The sequence below is a fragment of the Phocoena sinus genome, chromosome 9 (genome assembly GCF_008692025.1).
Source record: "Phocoena sinus isolate mPhoSin1 chromosome 9, mPhoSin1.pri, whole genome shotgun sequence".
Lineage (NCBI taxonomy): Eukaryota > Metazoa > Chordata > Mammalia > Artiodactyla > Phocoenidae > Phocoena > Phocoena sinus.
In genome coordinates this window covers 34,348,217-34,364,584 of record NC_045771.1, presented here as the reverse complement: position 1 = coordinate 34,364,584, position 16,368 = coordinate 34,348,217, and positions in this window count along the sequence as shown.

The following is a 16,368-nucleotide window of genomic DNA, read 5'->3' as shown; positions in this document are numbered from 1 at the left end:
CTCTACATACTTAAAAATTCAGAGTTCTATTTGTGTTACTTGAACCATTAAATTTAATATATATGTACGTATATGTATATAGGTAGGTATGTTTCAATGCAAACATGGGTTTAGGTTCTATTACAATATATATTTATGGCTTCACTATTCTAAGACTTTCTATACTTCTCATGTAATGCATTCTGTGACAGTCTTACATTAAACCATCTACCAGAAGGACTGACAGTTATGGAATACAGTAGTTGCAGCCCTTTAGACATATAACTAGTGTGCCATTTTGATGTAATTCTGTATAAATTTCAAACATTTCTATTTAACATAATCAAGTGGTATGAAATCTTCTTTTTAAATGGCAAGTATACAGTACTAGCTCAATTGGCACTTAGCAAGTCCTTTTACAATATGCACAATAGCTTCCAGCAGGGAGTTTTTAAGGACCATCCTTTGAGAGCACAAACTCACACATGTACAATCAGTAGACATCAAGGTTCTATCTCCATCTCCCCTTGAGATGTTATTTAGCTAATGTACAAATGTTACAGCTAAGCCGTTAAGCCTGAGAAATAGAACACACAGTTGTATGCAGGCACACTCAGTTTTCAGTCTCTTGGCTAATATCTTCATATCCTAATTCTACATAAATGTCTAAAATGAATTGGGATTAATTTTTACCATATAGGCATTTTTCATCTTTTAAAAATGCTACTAAAGAGCATTTGTGAGTATAATTTTACATAGCAGCAGAGCACCATGGAGTGGAAATGCACAGAAAGAAGTTGATTATAGAATATTTTGTTTTTCTGTCAGATTATAATTATGTCATAGGCTGCTGACACTTGCCACTGTAACAAAGGACACACAACCAATATTATTTGACTATAAAGCACGCTCCTGGGAGATGGGGAAATGGGAAGTGGGTCTTATTCATCACGTAACTCAGTGCAGGCTTGATGCCTGGCACATAGCTTGTGCTCAATCAGGATTTCAACACTTAAATTAACAAATGAACATGGGAAATAATACTTTACATAAATCAAGGTTATCTTTCAAACACTGTGTACAAAAACTAAATTGACTGACACAATGGTTTTTAGATTAAAAACAAGGAAAGTGACACTTTTTTCAGAGCATACTCCACCACATTTCTATTTTCTCCACTTATCTAATAAATCAGTACTAAGTGCTTCTATACCAATAAGATTACACCAGATCCAATCCAAAATTCCTAATAGAATGTTATTATTGCAGTTTCATTTACTCTGTTTGGAGTTTATTCTGATGCAGCTTTCAAAATGTGAACAGAGTAATTAGCAGGCACCATCTCAATACCACTTCAATCTAGCCTCCTCTTCATTGTGTCCAGTCTCTTAGGCGATATTGATATAACTACTCTCCATTTTTATCTCCCTGAGTTGACTTACTGGTACTACCAAAATTCTAAGGAAGGAAGAGGAGAACGTAGGAAATCCAAAAGGGTCTAAATCCAGCTTCCCTCCCAGGAGTTTGCGCTGGGAAACTACTAACTGACAAGCACTGGCATTCTTAACAATTCGTGAGTTGACATATGAGGCAGCTGCTACCCCTCTATCATACTTGTATATTTTGGGGGGTGACTATGGCAGTCAGGAGGGTGAGGATCAATTTATTATGTACGAACACCAACACTATACTTCCTTATTTTGTACTATTTTCCCATTCCATTATTAAATTTAGTTGCAAAAATCTCTTGATTTAGATGTCTCCAGACAAAAGTCAGTGCCTCCTTTTCGTTCACTTTTTCATCCTATCCTGACCATAATCTTTAAAGTAATGTCATAGTGACAGTCTTATGGCAGGAAGGGAATTTAGAAAATGACTAACCAACCTCTCCCCATTTGACAGACCCAAAAACTGAAATTAAATATTATGACTAGTTTAGATCACAATGGCAGTAGCAGACCATTCAGCAACCTGTCCATTGTTTTCATTTCCTTCCACAATTACTACAAAAATATAGTAGTGACTTAATTCAACTCTGATGTTTATTAAACGTAAAAGTTTGTAGATGGATGGACTCTGTGGATAAACCAGGCTTTGTTATGGAAAAAAATCCAGACAAGATGAGAGGATATGAACTGGTTGCAATTCCATTTCTTAAAACTCATACTCATGTTTAATCCCAGAGAATTCAGATCACTTTTCTTGGTTCTTGCTACATTTATTCAAAGGTGAGAACGTCTAAGCAAGAAAAGAGAGTACTTGGAGAAGTGGGTTTTGTTTTTATTACCTCTGCCCTTCCAAAGCCATCCTCCCTGCCTACGTTGATACTAATGTTAATCTAAGTCATCTTATAAATAAAGAATGATAGATGAGCACAGTTAGCATAACTGCCCACAAAAGGACACAAGTACAAACCATACAGTGAACCATGAGAAGGTACTTAGGAGTCCGCACCCCCACATGCAGCCCCTTTCTCAGCTCTCTGTTAACAGCCTTCGAGTGCACTGCTGATCCAGGCAATACAAAATGGGCATTATGTCCCTCTGAAAACTCTCAAGTAAGACGAAGACCGAGTAAGTTTAACTGAAACTGGCAACCTGCCACTGAAGGCTTTTGCAGACTCTGGATCAAGGAAATTCAAAAGACTCTAAACTTTGCCATGAAGTGAAGTCAGGAAACTCATGCCATCATGGGAACACTTCCTTCTTTTCTACAATTTGCAAATGATAGCTGATCCCAAAATTAACCTACAAACTCTAAAACCTCCCTATGCCACAGAAATACTGTTCACATGCATATGAAAGAGGACAGAGGGGTTTATAACTCTCTACATTTCTAAATTTTCACTGACACACAACAATACGTTGGGCAACTAGCCACAGAACTAGGGAGTTCTCCCTCAAACTAAAATCTCTGGAGTTTTATTTTTAAATATATAAGTCTCTGAGCAATAAGAAATTAACTAACCACATTTACTTTTTTTCCTCTAAAACCTGATTTTTAAAATAACTGGTGCTGGTTAGAACTAATTGTTTAAACTTTGGTCAAAGAGAAATTATTGGCTACTTCACAGTTTGAAAAGCCATAACTAATTTAAACCATTAAAATCATCTGTGGAGACAAACTGTAAGCCAAGTTTTGGGTGGAAAGGATCCAAAGTCCCTGAGATATTAAATTTAAAAGCTCACTCTCTTACCTTTAAAATTCTACATTACAACACCATGACCCTGATGCAATGTATATTTAAGAGAGTGCTATAGTACAGTACCCTACATAATCATTTCACTCCTGGGCAAAAAGGCCCATCATTCAAAGGGAGTAAAGTTTTAAGAAAGTTATAAAGTCCATTTCTTAAGAAACATATGCCATTTACCTCACCAAGTTCTACAGCACAGTTGTGTCCCGTCAACTTTTGGGATGCCTGCCTAGTATAATGTTAGTCTTTCAAAATTTTTTCTAGCTCTCTTAGAGATATAAGCTTGGAAGCAAGACATTTTTTCAATGGAAAATAAATAAATAAACCTGAAATGACAACGGATCAAAAAAAATGATCTTCAATGATTTTTCAGTCTTATCGAGTATTTAATAAGTTAAATTTAAATATCACTATCCTGAAGTTTCTTGCCCTACTAGCTTATAGAATTGTTCTCACTGCCAATTTAAACTTACTTTTCAAGTGAGTAATTTAAGTCAGAAGAATTAAACATTATTTGGATTTGCTTTTGAGTTGGAACTAGTTTAGTTGGCTCAGTGAGAATTTTTTTTTCTAATCCTACTGAATCACATCTAAATCTCTTAGTTTTTTGCATCTTTCCCTGAACCAATGACAGGCAAATAAGCAAAAAATTGGTATGGGCATCAAACAAATGAATTTTATAACTAAGGATTAAAAAAAGAAACTTCCCCATGTTTTTTGTTTATAATTACCATTATCTCCCAGGAGAGACATTATTCTTCAGGTTTCAACTTAGAATTCTATAAAATATTGAAAGCATATACTATACCATAGCATGCCACAGTTTGTTTAATTGATCCTTATACCTATGCCCTTATAGGAAGATCATTTCCTCTGTTTATACTGTATTATGATTTTTTAGATCTATTTGAATCTATCACTATACACACAAGAGTCATGAGGGAGGGAGGGGGAGAGAGAGGAAGAGAGAGAGGGAAGGAACATTGACGACTGTTAAACTTTTTAGAATTGGGCTTTTAGTAAAACAAGTATACTATCTAATATATAAATAGAGAAGGCAAATGACTGGGATAATATATACAGAGTGATGTTTTGAGGATTCAGAAAGATAACTATACATATTTTCAGATGAAGGGAAACAATCTGTCCATGTATTTAAGGCTGACCCTTTCTTATGGCAGCATAAAATGTCTTCCTCTATCGTCTCTGGGTACTAGAGCAATTATCAAATATTTCTGCCCTCAAAAATATGTTCCAGTTCAAGAAGGTAATTACTTAGGAATGAAACAGTAAGGGGATCCTTTTTTTTTTTTTTTTTTTTTTTACGGTACGCAGGCCTCTCACTGTTGTGGCCTCTCCCCTTGCGGAGCACAGGCTCCAGACGCGCAGGCTCAGCGGCCATGCATGTGGGATCTTCCTGGACCGGGGCATGAACCCGTGTCCCCTGCATCGGCAGGCGGACTCTCAACCACTGCGCCACCAGGGAAGCCCAGGGGGGATCCTTTTTGGTAAAAAGTAGTTCAGGTTAAGAAGTCCCTGATAATTTAAAAGGAGAAATAGCTCAACTCAGCCAAGTTGACTATAGATAAAGTACTATCTAAGTAAATACAACTTCCTCTGACTGAAATAACCCAGAACCTAGATTCTTCAGAAGAGAATCCCCCATTAGCGAAAAGTAGCCCGCAGTTAACTTCCCAAGGTCACATATCTCAATTTTATTAGCGCTTAGGCTGGCTCCCAGAAGACACACTTCCGCCTTTAACATTTTGGCTTAGGCATGAACAAAAAGCCCTTTGGCTTGATATACTTTAGCATGACTGAAGCTGAAACTTAAAAAATACTTAACACTTTACTTAATAAGTTGGTATATAAAAGGAAAACATACTCCCAAAACCATAAATACAGAAACATTTCAGTTAAGATGCACTCTAGCAAAACACAATTTTTATTACCATAGGACTTCATCTCGAAGAACTCAGTCTAGTTAGTAACGTTCATGTTGAGAAATACAACTGAAAGAATAATTGCGATATTAAACGTGCAAGAAACAGTCTTGAGTTATTGTGAAAGGCTATGAGGAAGGATAAAAGATAACAATTACTTGCAATGTTGTGCTGGAGTTAAGCTCACACCACTTCTCAAGAGCTGATTGTGCATATTTCCTTCCAGCTCAGTTTTCAGAAATGTCACATCAGTAGCTTGAAATTGGCCATGGTGGGAATATTTATACCATACAAATTGGCAAATACTACAAATCAGGGAATTTTTCTATTTTTTTGAACAGCCACTCAACATTTACCAACACAAGTAGGACAAAGAAGGAAAGGGAATCCAGGCAGAAGAAACATATTAATGGTGGGGAATTCATGAAACAGTACAATGTTTCAGTGAACTTCAAGTAGATCAATACTGCTGGAACAGAGATTATGAGAGGAGAGGGACAAGGTACGTATCAGAAGAAATACGCATGGACTGGATCACAGTGGAGGCCTGATCAAACGTTAAAGAACCTGGGTTTTATCCAACAGATCAGCGTTTCCTTTTGTATGCCCTTCCAAACGTTCACACCAGAATCACCTGAAAAACTAAGATTCCTGACTCCTATTCTAAACCTACTAAGGATCTCCAGAAGCAGACTCGGGAATATATACTTAAAGAAGTATCCCAGATAATTTAACACTCAAGTTTGAGGAATGCACTGAATGCTTTTAGATAAGGTTGTGACAGTATCACATTTTTAATCCTATCACGGTGAGTTTGCCCCTAGCCCAAGGGGTTTGCAGGAGGGAGGGATCTCAGAATGGAAAAGAGACGATAACTTTAGGAAAAGAGATGACACAATACCACTTATATGAGGATTTCTCAACCTTAGCTATTGATATTTGGGGCTGGATAGTTCTCAGTTGTGGGGGACTGTCCGGTGCATTGCAGAAAGCTTTGCAGCAACCCCTGGTCTCTATGCACTAGATGCCACTAGCACTTCCCCCAGTTCTGACAACCAAAAATGTCTCCAGACGTTGTGAAAAGTCCCTTTGCGGGCAAAGTCACCTATTTGAGAAGCACTCCTCTCTATCTTTGGATCTTCCTTCACTTGGCCCTTACAGAAGTGAGGGCCAAGTGGTAAGGGTGTTTGTTACAGAGGTAAGGGTGTTATTCACCCTTACAGAGGTGAATAACAATGGGAATGACATCACTTTACAATGAGACTCAATTCTCAACATAACAAGCTTGACTTTACCAGTGTAGGACGTGCAAGATAAACATACATTAATATTCCACAGTGATCAAATAGCTTTAATATTCAACAGGTATTATATTTACTTAGTAATGGTGTTGCTTTTTCATGAAAGCAATGTTAAATGAGCCAACGTGTTGTTTGACTATTACTTAAACGTCTTTTTCATATTCTTATCCACACCCAAACTACCTCCCCACTCCTCAGGAAGTATCTAACATTCCTTCCATTAAAACTACCTTTTTTAGGTTATCAGTTGTATATAGGAGTACTCTATTAAAATGAAAACCTACCCAGGCCTTACAAATAATGTATTTTTAGCCCTTTTGCAGGAGTATTTTCATCTAGACAGAAAGCTCCTTGATGAAGGGAATTGTTTTCACCTTCATCTTTGTATCACCAGCACCTATCGCATCATTTGGTGGGCAGGAGATATTTTAAAAATATTTAAGTCAATGAAAGAAACTATCTTCCAAAGAATACAGTTTAATAGAATATAGGATAGGAAAGAGGTTAGTTTTAATGCAAGAGCAAAGGGTAGAGAAAATTGTGGGACAAAATATACTTTTTGAATCTAGGAAGTCAGGAAGAAGGGCATCAGAGTGAGGAGGGTGTCAGAAGGACAGTGGGAAAGAGAAATGAGGAAAAAAAATAGCTGAAGGGCTGGCCTTGGTTACTTGATCCCTCCTGCTTGCTGCCTTTGTTTTCTTTCCTCCCCAACATTTCTTATTTAATGATGTGGACCACTGGACAATTAATGAGATGACTTAGTGCATTGCCTCAGATTCTCTGCATTTTTCTGGTCTGGTAACTTCCTTGCCATGGCAGTAAAACTTCCAGATTTAAGCAAGTTCTGAATTTTTATAGATGGTGACTCACTGCTTGCTCGGATGGTGGCATTCTTGGTAGAGGCTGTAACATTCTACAGTGTGAATATTCTGGAGAATGCTCTTTGACAGCGCAGGGAATGTATTTTGTAATGTCTTGTTGGCATTTTACATATTGATTTAATGTCTCTAGTAGCTCTGAGGAAAATGTTTGGTATTTAGTGATTGATATTTCTAGTGGCAAAAAATTAATCATGTAGTTATAGCTTCAGATATCCTTTTACAGATTTTTTTCTAATGAAAATTATACAGCTTATAAAGCATATTCTGGTAAGTATTGGCATGTCCTAAAATCTCAGGGATTATAAATTGATTATCATAGGACCATAGTTCACTAACAATTGTTTGTCCAAGTGTTGTGCCCCATCAGAAATTTGAGTCTTGAAGAACGGCTGTCAACTATTCTGATTACTCATTGGTTTGAATGCCATTACCTAGTCCTGGCTGTCAGTCCTTACAAATTACAGTTGTCATTTCTTGCACATCTGGGTATGATCATTTTATTCATGAAACACTCAAAATTATGGCTGATATAAGAAATCCCTTTAGAGATTTATGAGTGTGTTTACAGGATTTTGGTTATTTTTATTGCTAGGGAAAATATGGGGGTCTCTCTCTCTCTCTCTCTCTCTCTCTCTCTCTCTCTCTCACACACACACACACACACACACACACACACACACACACACACACACATACCTTTCAGCAATGTCTTAAGGATGAAGCAAGACTTTTTTTTTTTTTACAGTGACAGTAAGGAGATCTCTTTACCAATATTCCCTTTCTTCCTTTTCCATGATCCATAGTGCCTGGATTTTTATCATGTAAGTTATCCCATGAAATAAGCTTTTTTCCCCATCAAAACAAGTGTGAATGCAATTAATTCTTGAATGAGATAGCCTGTTAAATCTCTAGTGTTCAACTGACTTCAGGATGGAACCATTTATTAACAGTGGGTTCTGAAGAAATGAAAAGAAAGAAAAAAATGCTAAAAGGATAGGCCAGGGAGGTAGAAAGGCCCAAGCTGCCTACTTCTTTTTTTTTTTTTTTTAAACATCTTTACTGGAGTATAATTGCTTTACAATGGTGTGTTAGTTTCTGCTTGCTTTATAACAAAGTGAATCACTTATACATATACATATGTCCCCATGAGCACCACTGGTGATTATCAGGCTAAGATGTCAGATGAAAATTGAAAGTTATGTAGAGCCTATGATATGTCCATTGTTTCCACCCTACCTGGTAATGATAAAAGTACAAAAGTAAGATTGTACAAATTGCTACAACATTCTCACAAAATCTTTCTCAAGAACCAAGGTAATTAGGAATAAAATTTAATTTTCCTTGGCTATTTGGCATAAATAAAGGATGATAATTATAGCATCTCCACTAGTCTCTGTTTTTAGAAGAAAGTTAAATTATATTGTTGCACAAAAAGTAAATGTATAAATTATACAACAGAAAATATGATAATGCACTCTTCTTTGCCCTCGTTTCTTTGGGTGTATGGTTATTATTATTCCAAATGATGATCATATGTGAAACAAGAATGAGAAGCAGATATAACTGAACATTCAGTAGCAAACATGGTTTAATTTTTCCAGCCTCATTTTTTAATGATTATTGGCACAATCAATCATTTAATTCATCTTGGTGAAATTCAGTTTTTTTTTGAAGAAAAATGTCTAAATACCGCTGAAGAAGTCATCTGTTTCTATTTAGATTCTGAACAGAAAAGGGTAAAAAAACATATACAAAGAGAAAACTTTCAACTTAGCTACCTGACTGTCATACCCAATCTCACCACATCCAATATTCAGAAAGTTGAAGAGGTTAAACACACACATTTAGCTTGATTTCTTCCATTGTGTATATGTGTTTAAAATACATACTCAGTTATATTTTTGTATTCCACAGAGAAAAGACTTACTTGCTTAAATTCTATCCACATGTATCTTTAACTAGAGAGAATGACCATTCTTTTTTCTTTTTAGTAAGGCATTAAATTAGCTTGCTCAGTGAACCAAGTTGTTTAAAAACAGGAATTTGACAGACTGAGTATGAATATAGCTTATTAATTGAATCCAGATTTATTTCATAAATGAATAATATTGCTACTAAAAACATTCCTTGTTACCCAAAATATAAGGTTAAAAAAAAACTTCTTATGAGTGGATCCATAAAAACCTACTCTTGGTGTTCACGTGTCAAAATTAATAGTTATTAATCACCACTTCTAAAAAACTGACCTCCTCATATTTTTGTTATTAAAATTTTCTAGTGTATCAATCACATAGTCCTCTTCTGTCTCCACTGTTTTTTTTCCCCCAAGAAGGATTAAAGGTAAGAAGGTCAATTAAAACTTAAGTCAGATTTTTTGAGGCATTGGTCTATTGATAAAATAATTGGAATCTTCTCTCAGCACCTAGATGGGGAGCTTTAATTGGGTTTTTATTTTTTTGAATTTTTGAGTTTTATTTTTTTATACAGCAGGTTATTAAGTTATCCATTCCATACACATCAGTGTATACATGTCAATCCCAATCGCCCAATTCATCACACCACCACCCCCAACCCCCACCATTTCCCCCCTTGGTGTCCATACGTTTGTTCTCTACATCTGTGTCTCTATTTCTGCCCTGCAAACTGCTTCATCTGTACCATTTTTCTAGGTTCCACATATATGCATTAATATATGATATTTGTTTTTCTCTTTCTGATTACTTCACTCTGTATGACAGTCTCTAGATCCATCCATGTCTCCACAAATGACCCAATTTCATTCCATTTTATGGCTGAGTAATATTCCATTGTATATATGTACCACAACTTCTTTATCCATTGGTCTGTTGATGGGCAATTAGGTTGCTTCCATGACCTGGCTATTGTAAATAGTGCTGCAATGAACACTGGGGTGCATGTGTCTTTTTGAATTATGGGTTTCTCAGGGTATATGCCCAGTAGTGGGATTGCTGGGTCATAGGGTAATTCTACTTTTAGCTTTTTAAGGAACCTCCATAGTGTTCTCCATAGTGGTTCTATCAATTTACATTCCCACCAACAGTGCGAGAGGGTTCCCTTTTCTCCACACCCTCTCCAGCATCTGTTGTTTGTAGATTCTCTGATGATGCCCATTCTAACTAGTGTGAGGTGATACCTCATTGTAGTTTTGATTTGCATTTCTCTAATAATTAGTGATGCTGAGCAGCTTTTCATGTGCTTCTTGGCCATCTGTATGTCTTCTTTGGAGAAATGTCTATTTAGGTCTTCTGCCCATTTTTTGATTGGGTTGTTTTTTTTAATACTGAGCTGCATGAGCTGTTTATATATTTTGGAGATTAATCCTTTGTCCATTGATTTTTTTGCAAATATTTTCTCCCATTCTGAGGGTTGTCTTTTCATCTTGTTTATGGTTTCCTTTGCTGTGCAAAAGCTTTTAAGTTTCATTAGGTCCCATTTGTTTATTTTTGTTTTTATTTCCATTACTCTAGGAGGTGGATCAAAAAAAATCTTGCTGTGATTTATGTCAGAGTGTTCTGCCTATGTTTTCCTCTAAGAGTTTATAGTGACCAGTCTTAAATTTAGGTCTCTAATCCATTTTGAGTTTATTTTTGTGTATGGTGTCAGGGAGTGTTCTAATTTCATTCTTTTACATGTAGCTGTCCAGTTTTCCCAGCACCACTTATTGAAGAGACTGTCTTTTCTCCATTGTATATCCTTGCCTCCTTTGTCATAGATTAGTTGACCATAGGTGCATGGGTTTATCTCTGGGCTCTCTATCCCGTTCCATTGATCTATATTTCTGTTTTTGTGCCAGTAACATATTGTCTTGATCACTGTAGCTTTGTAGTATAGTCTGAAGTCAGGGAGTCTGGTTCCTCCAGCTCCATTCTTTTCCCTGAAGACTGCTTTGGCTATTCGGGGTTTTTGTGTCTCCATACAAATTTTAAGACTTTTTGTTCTAATCCTGTAAAAAATGCCATTAGTAATTTGATAGGGATTGCATTGAATCTGTAGATTCCTTTGGGTAGTATAGTCATTTTCACAATATTGACTCTTCCAGTCCAAGAACATGGTATCTCTCTCTATCTGTTGGTATCATCTTTAATTTCTTTCATCAGCGTCTTATAGTTTTCTGCATACTGGTCTTTTGTCTCCCTAGGTAGGTTTATTCCTAGGTATTTCATTCTTTTTGTTGCAATGGTAAATGGGAGTGTTTCCTTAATTTCTCTTTCAGATTTTTCATCAGTAGTGTATAGGAATGCAAGAGATTTCGGTGAATTAATTTTGTATCCTGCAACTTTACCAAATTCATTGATAAGCTCTAGTAGTTTTCTGATGGCATCTTTAGGATTCTCTATGTATAGTATCATGTCATCTGCAAACAGTGACAGTTTTACTTCTTCTTTTCCAATTTTTATTCCTTTTATTTCTTTTTCTTCTCTGATTACTGTGGCTAGGACTTCTAAAACTATGTTGAACAATACTGGCAAGAGTGGACATCCTTGTCTTATTCCTGATCATAGAGGAAATGCTTTCAGTTTTTCACCATTGAGAATGATGTCTGCTGTCGGTTTATCATATATGACCTTTATTACGTTGAGGTAGGTTCCCTCTATACCCGCTTCCAGGATTTTTTTTTTAATCATAAATGGGTGTTGAATTTTGTCAGAAGCTTTTTCTGCATCTATTGAGTTGATCATATGGTTTTTATTCTTCAATTTGTTAATACTGTGTATCACATTGATTGATTTGCATATATTGAAGAATACTTGCATCCCTGGGATAAATCCCACTTGATCATGGTGTATGATCCTTCTAATGTGTTGTTGGATTCTGTTTGCTAGTATTTTGTTGAGGATTTTTGCATCTATATTCATCAGTGATATTGGTCTGTAATTTTCTTTTTTTGTAGTATCTTTGTCTGGTTTTGGTATCAGGGTGATGGTGGCCTCATAGAATAAGTTTGGGAGTGTTCCTTCCTCTGCAATTTTTTGGAAGAGTTTGAGAAATATTGGAGTTAGCTCTTCTATAAATGTTTGATAGAATTCGCCTGTGAAGCCATCTGGTCCTGGACTTCTGTTTGTTGGAAGATTTTTAAACACAGTTACAATTTCATTACTTGTGATTGGTCTGTTCATATTTTCTATTTCTTCCTAGTTCAGGCTTGGAAGGTTATACCTTTCTAAGAATTTGTCCGTTTCTTCCAGGTTATCCATTTTATTGGCATAGAGTTGCTTGTAATAGTCTCTTAGGATGCTTTGTATTTCTGCGGTGTCTGTTGTAACTTCTCCTTTTTCATTTCTAATTTTATTGATTTGAGTCCTCTCCCTCTTTTTCTTGATGAGTTGGCTAATGGTTTATCACTTTTATCTTCTCAAAGAACCAGCTTTTAGTTTTATTGATCTTTGCTACTGTTTTCTTTGTTTCTATTTCATTTACTTCTGCTCTGATCTTTGTGATTTCTTTCCTTCTACTAACTTTGGGTTTTGTTTTTTCTTCTTTCTCTAGTTCCTTTAAGTGTAAGTTTAGGTTGTTTATTTAAGATTTTTCTTGTTTCTTGAGGTAGGCTTATATTGCTGTAAACTTCCCTTTTAGAACTGCTTTTGCTGCATCCCACAGGTTTTGGATCGTCGTGTTTTGGTTGTAACTTGTCTCTAGGTATTTTTTGATTTCCTCTTTGATTTCTTCAGTGATCTCTTGATTATTTAGTAACATATTGTTTAGCTTCCATTTATTTGTGTTTTTTACGTTTTTTTCCCCATAACTGATTTCTAATCTCATAGCGTTGTGGTCGGAAAAGATACTTGATACAATTGCAATTTTCTTAAATTTACCAAGGCTTGATTTGTGACCCAAGATGTGATCTATCCTGGAGAATGTTCCACGTGCACTTTAGAAGATAGTGTAATCTGGTTTTGGATGGAGTGTCCTATAAATATCAATTAAATCTATCTGGTCTAGTGTGTCATTTAAAGTTTCTGTTTCCTTATTAATTTTCTGTTTAGATGATCTGTCCATTGGTGCGAGGTGTTTAAGTCCCCCACTATTACCGTGTTACTGTCGATTTCCTCTTTTAGAGCTGTTGGCAGTTGCCTTATGTATTGAGGTGCTCCTATGTTGGGTCCATAAATATTTACAATTGTTATATCTTCTTCTTGGACTGACCCCTTGATCATTATGTAGTGTCCTTCTCTGTCTCTTGTAACAGTCTTTGTTTTAAAGTCTATTTTATCTGATATGAGTATTGGTACTCCAGCTTTCTTTTGATTTCCATTTGCATGCAATATTTTTTTCCATCCCCTCACTTTCAGTCTGTATATGTCCCTAGGTCTGAAGTGGGTGTCTTGTGGACAGCATATATATGGGTCTTGTTTTTGTATCCATTCAGCAAGCCTGTGTCTTTTGGTTGGAACATTTAATGCATTCACGTTTAAGGTAATTATAGATATGTATGTTCCTATTACCATTTTCTTAATTGTTATGGGTTTGTTTTTGTAGGCCCTTTTCTTTTCTTATGTTTCCCACTTAGAAAAGTTCCTTTAGCATTTGTTGTAGAGCTGGTTTGTGGTGCTGAATTCTCTTAGCGCTTGCTTGTCTGTAAAGCTTTTTATTTCTCCATAGAATCTGAATGAGATCCTTATGGGGTAGAGTAATCTTGGTTGTAGTTCTTCCCTTTCATCACTTTATCATGCCACTCCCTCTGGCTTGTAGAGCTGCTGCTGAGAAATCAGCTGTTAACGTTATGGGAGTTCCCTTGTATGTTATTTGTCGTTCTTCCCTTGTTGCTTTCAATAATTTTTCTTTGCCTTTAATTTTTGTCATTTAATTACTATGTGTCTTGGCATGTTTCTCTTTGGGTTTATCCTGCCTGGGACTCTCTGCACTTCCTGGACTTGGGTGGCTATTTCCTTTCCCACGTTAGGGTAGTTTTCGACTATAATCTCTTTAAATGTTTTCTCGGGTCCTTTCTCTCTCTCTTCTCCTTCTGGGACCCCTAGAATGCAAATGTTGTTGCGTTTAATGTTGTCCCAGAGGTCTCTTAGGCTGTCTTCATTTCTTTTCATTCTTTCTTCTTTATTCTGTTTCACAGCAGTGAATTCCACCATTCTGTCGTCGGGTCACTTATCCATTCTTCTGCCTCAGTTATTCTGCTATTGATTCCTTCCAGTGTATTTTTCATTTCAGTTACTGTATTGTTCATCTCTGTTTGTTTGTTCTTTAATTCTTCTAGGTTTTTGTTCTTTAATTCTTCTAGATCTTTGTTAAACATTTCTTGCATCTTCTCCATCTTTGTCTCCATTCTTTTTCCGAGATCCAGGATCATCTTCACTATCATTATTCTGAATTCTTTTTCTGGAAGGTTGCCTAGCTCCACTTCATTTAGTTGTTTTTCTGGGCTTTTATCTTGCTCCTTCTCTGGTACATAGCCCTCTCCCTTTTCATCTTGTCTATCTTTCTGTGAATGTGGTTTTTGTTCTACAGGCTGCAGGGTTGTAGTTCTTACTTCTGCTGTCTGCCCTTCCTGATTGGAGGGACTGGTGGTGGGTAGAGCTGGCTGTTGTTCTGGTGGGCAGAGCTCAGTAAACCTTTAATCAGCTTGTCTGCTGATGGGTGGGGCTGGGTTCCCTCCCTGATGGTTGTTTGGCCTGTGGTGACCCAACATTGGAGCCTACTAGGCTCTTTGGTGGGGCTAATGGCAGACTCTGGGAGGGAGGGCTCGCACCAAGGAGTACTTCCCAGAACTTCTGCTACCAGTGTCCTTGTCCTCATGGTGAACCACAGCCACTCCCGCCTCTGCAGGAGACTCTCCAACACTAGCAGGTAGGTCTGCTTCCATCTCCTATGGAGTCACTGCTCCTGCCCCTGGGTCCCAATGTGCACACTACTTTGTGTGTGCCCTCCAAGAGTGGAGTCTCTGTTTCCCCAGTCCTGTCGAAGTCCTGCAATCAAATCCTGCTAGCCTTCAAAGTCTGATTCTTTAGGAATTCCTCCTCCCATTGAGAGACCCCCAGGTTGGGAAGCCTGACATGGGGCTCACAGAACCTTCACTCCAGTGGGTGGACTTCTGTGGTGTAAGTGTTCTCCAGTTTGTGAGTCACCCACCCAGCAGTTATGGGATTTGATTTTATTGTGATTGCGCCCTTCCTACCATCTCATTGTGGCCTCTCCTTTGTCTTTGGATGTGGAGTATATTTTTTGGTGAGTTCCAGTGTCTTCCCGTCAATGATTGTTCAGCAGTTAGTTGTGATTCCAGTGCTCTCACAAGAGGGAGTGAGCTCACGTCCTTCCACTCTGCCATCTTGAACCAATCTCTTTAACTGGGTTTTTAAATCCAGAAAGTTCTTTAAGAATAATTTGATCATTGTGTGAAAAACTTATAAAATATCAACTAGATTAAGTTATGTATGAATTATGAGTTAAACTTATACTACAGGTGTATGAGTTTAGTATTTATTACCAATTCTTCCTCAATAGGGAGTTGGTAATATTTCTCTTGCCAGGAATTGGCTCAGCCAATATTTTAGTCTTGTATTCCCAACGGCTTTCTTGTTCCTATGTGTGTGACAAGAAGTTTACTGACTCTCATTATGTCTAGTGGTCAGTATCTATTCAAGATATTCTCCTTCTTGCTATATATGTCATTCTTCTTTTTGTGTACACTATTTCCCCCCTTCATGCACTATGCTGTCGTGTGTGTGTATGGCTTCCTTCTCCTGAGAAGTCAACTGATTTTGCGTTCTTCAACATGTAGCAGACAGGGTCACAGATGATTACCAGCTGCAGGCCCAGCTGATCCTTGTAGAAGCTGACCAGAACCCACAGCATTACCAGTCCACATGACCTACAAGTTATCTCTCATAAAACCACTACCGGATAATGAGCCCTCTGAGTGGTAGCATTGATTACATGCTTTCAGATTTGGTCCAGACTATAAAAATTAGGGCTTCTGCCTCAGTTTATCTATCTTTTACTTCGGTTTTGGACTAATTCTGTATCCTCTTCCTCTGCTTAACTGGTTCATGTAAAAATCCTGCATCTTTACCCAAGGTGAGCGCCGGTGCTCAGCT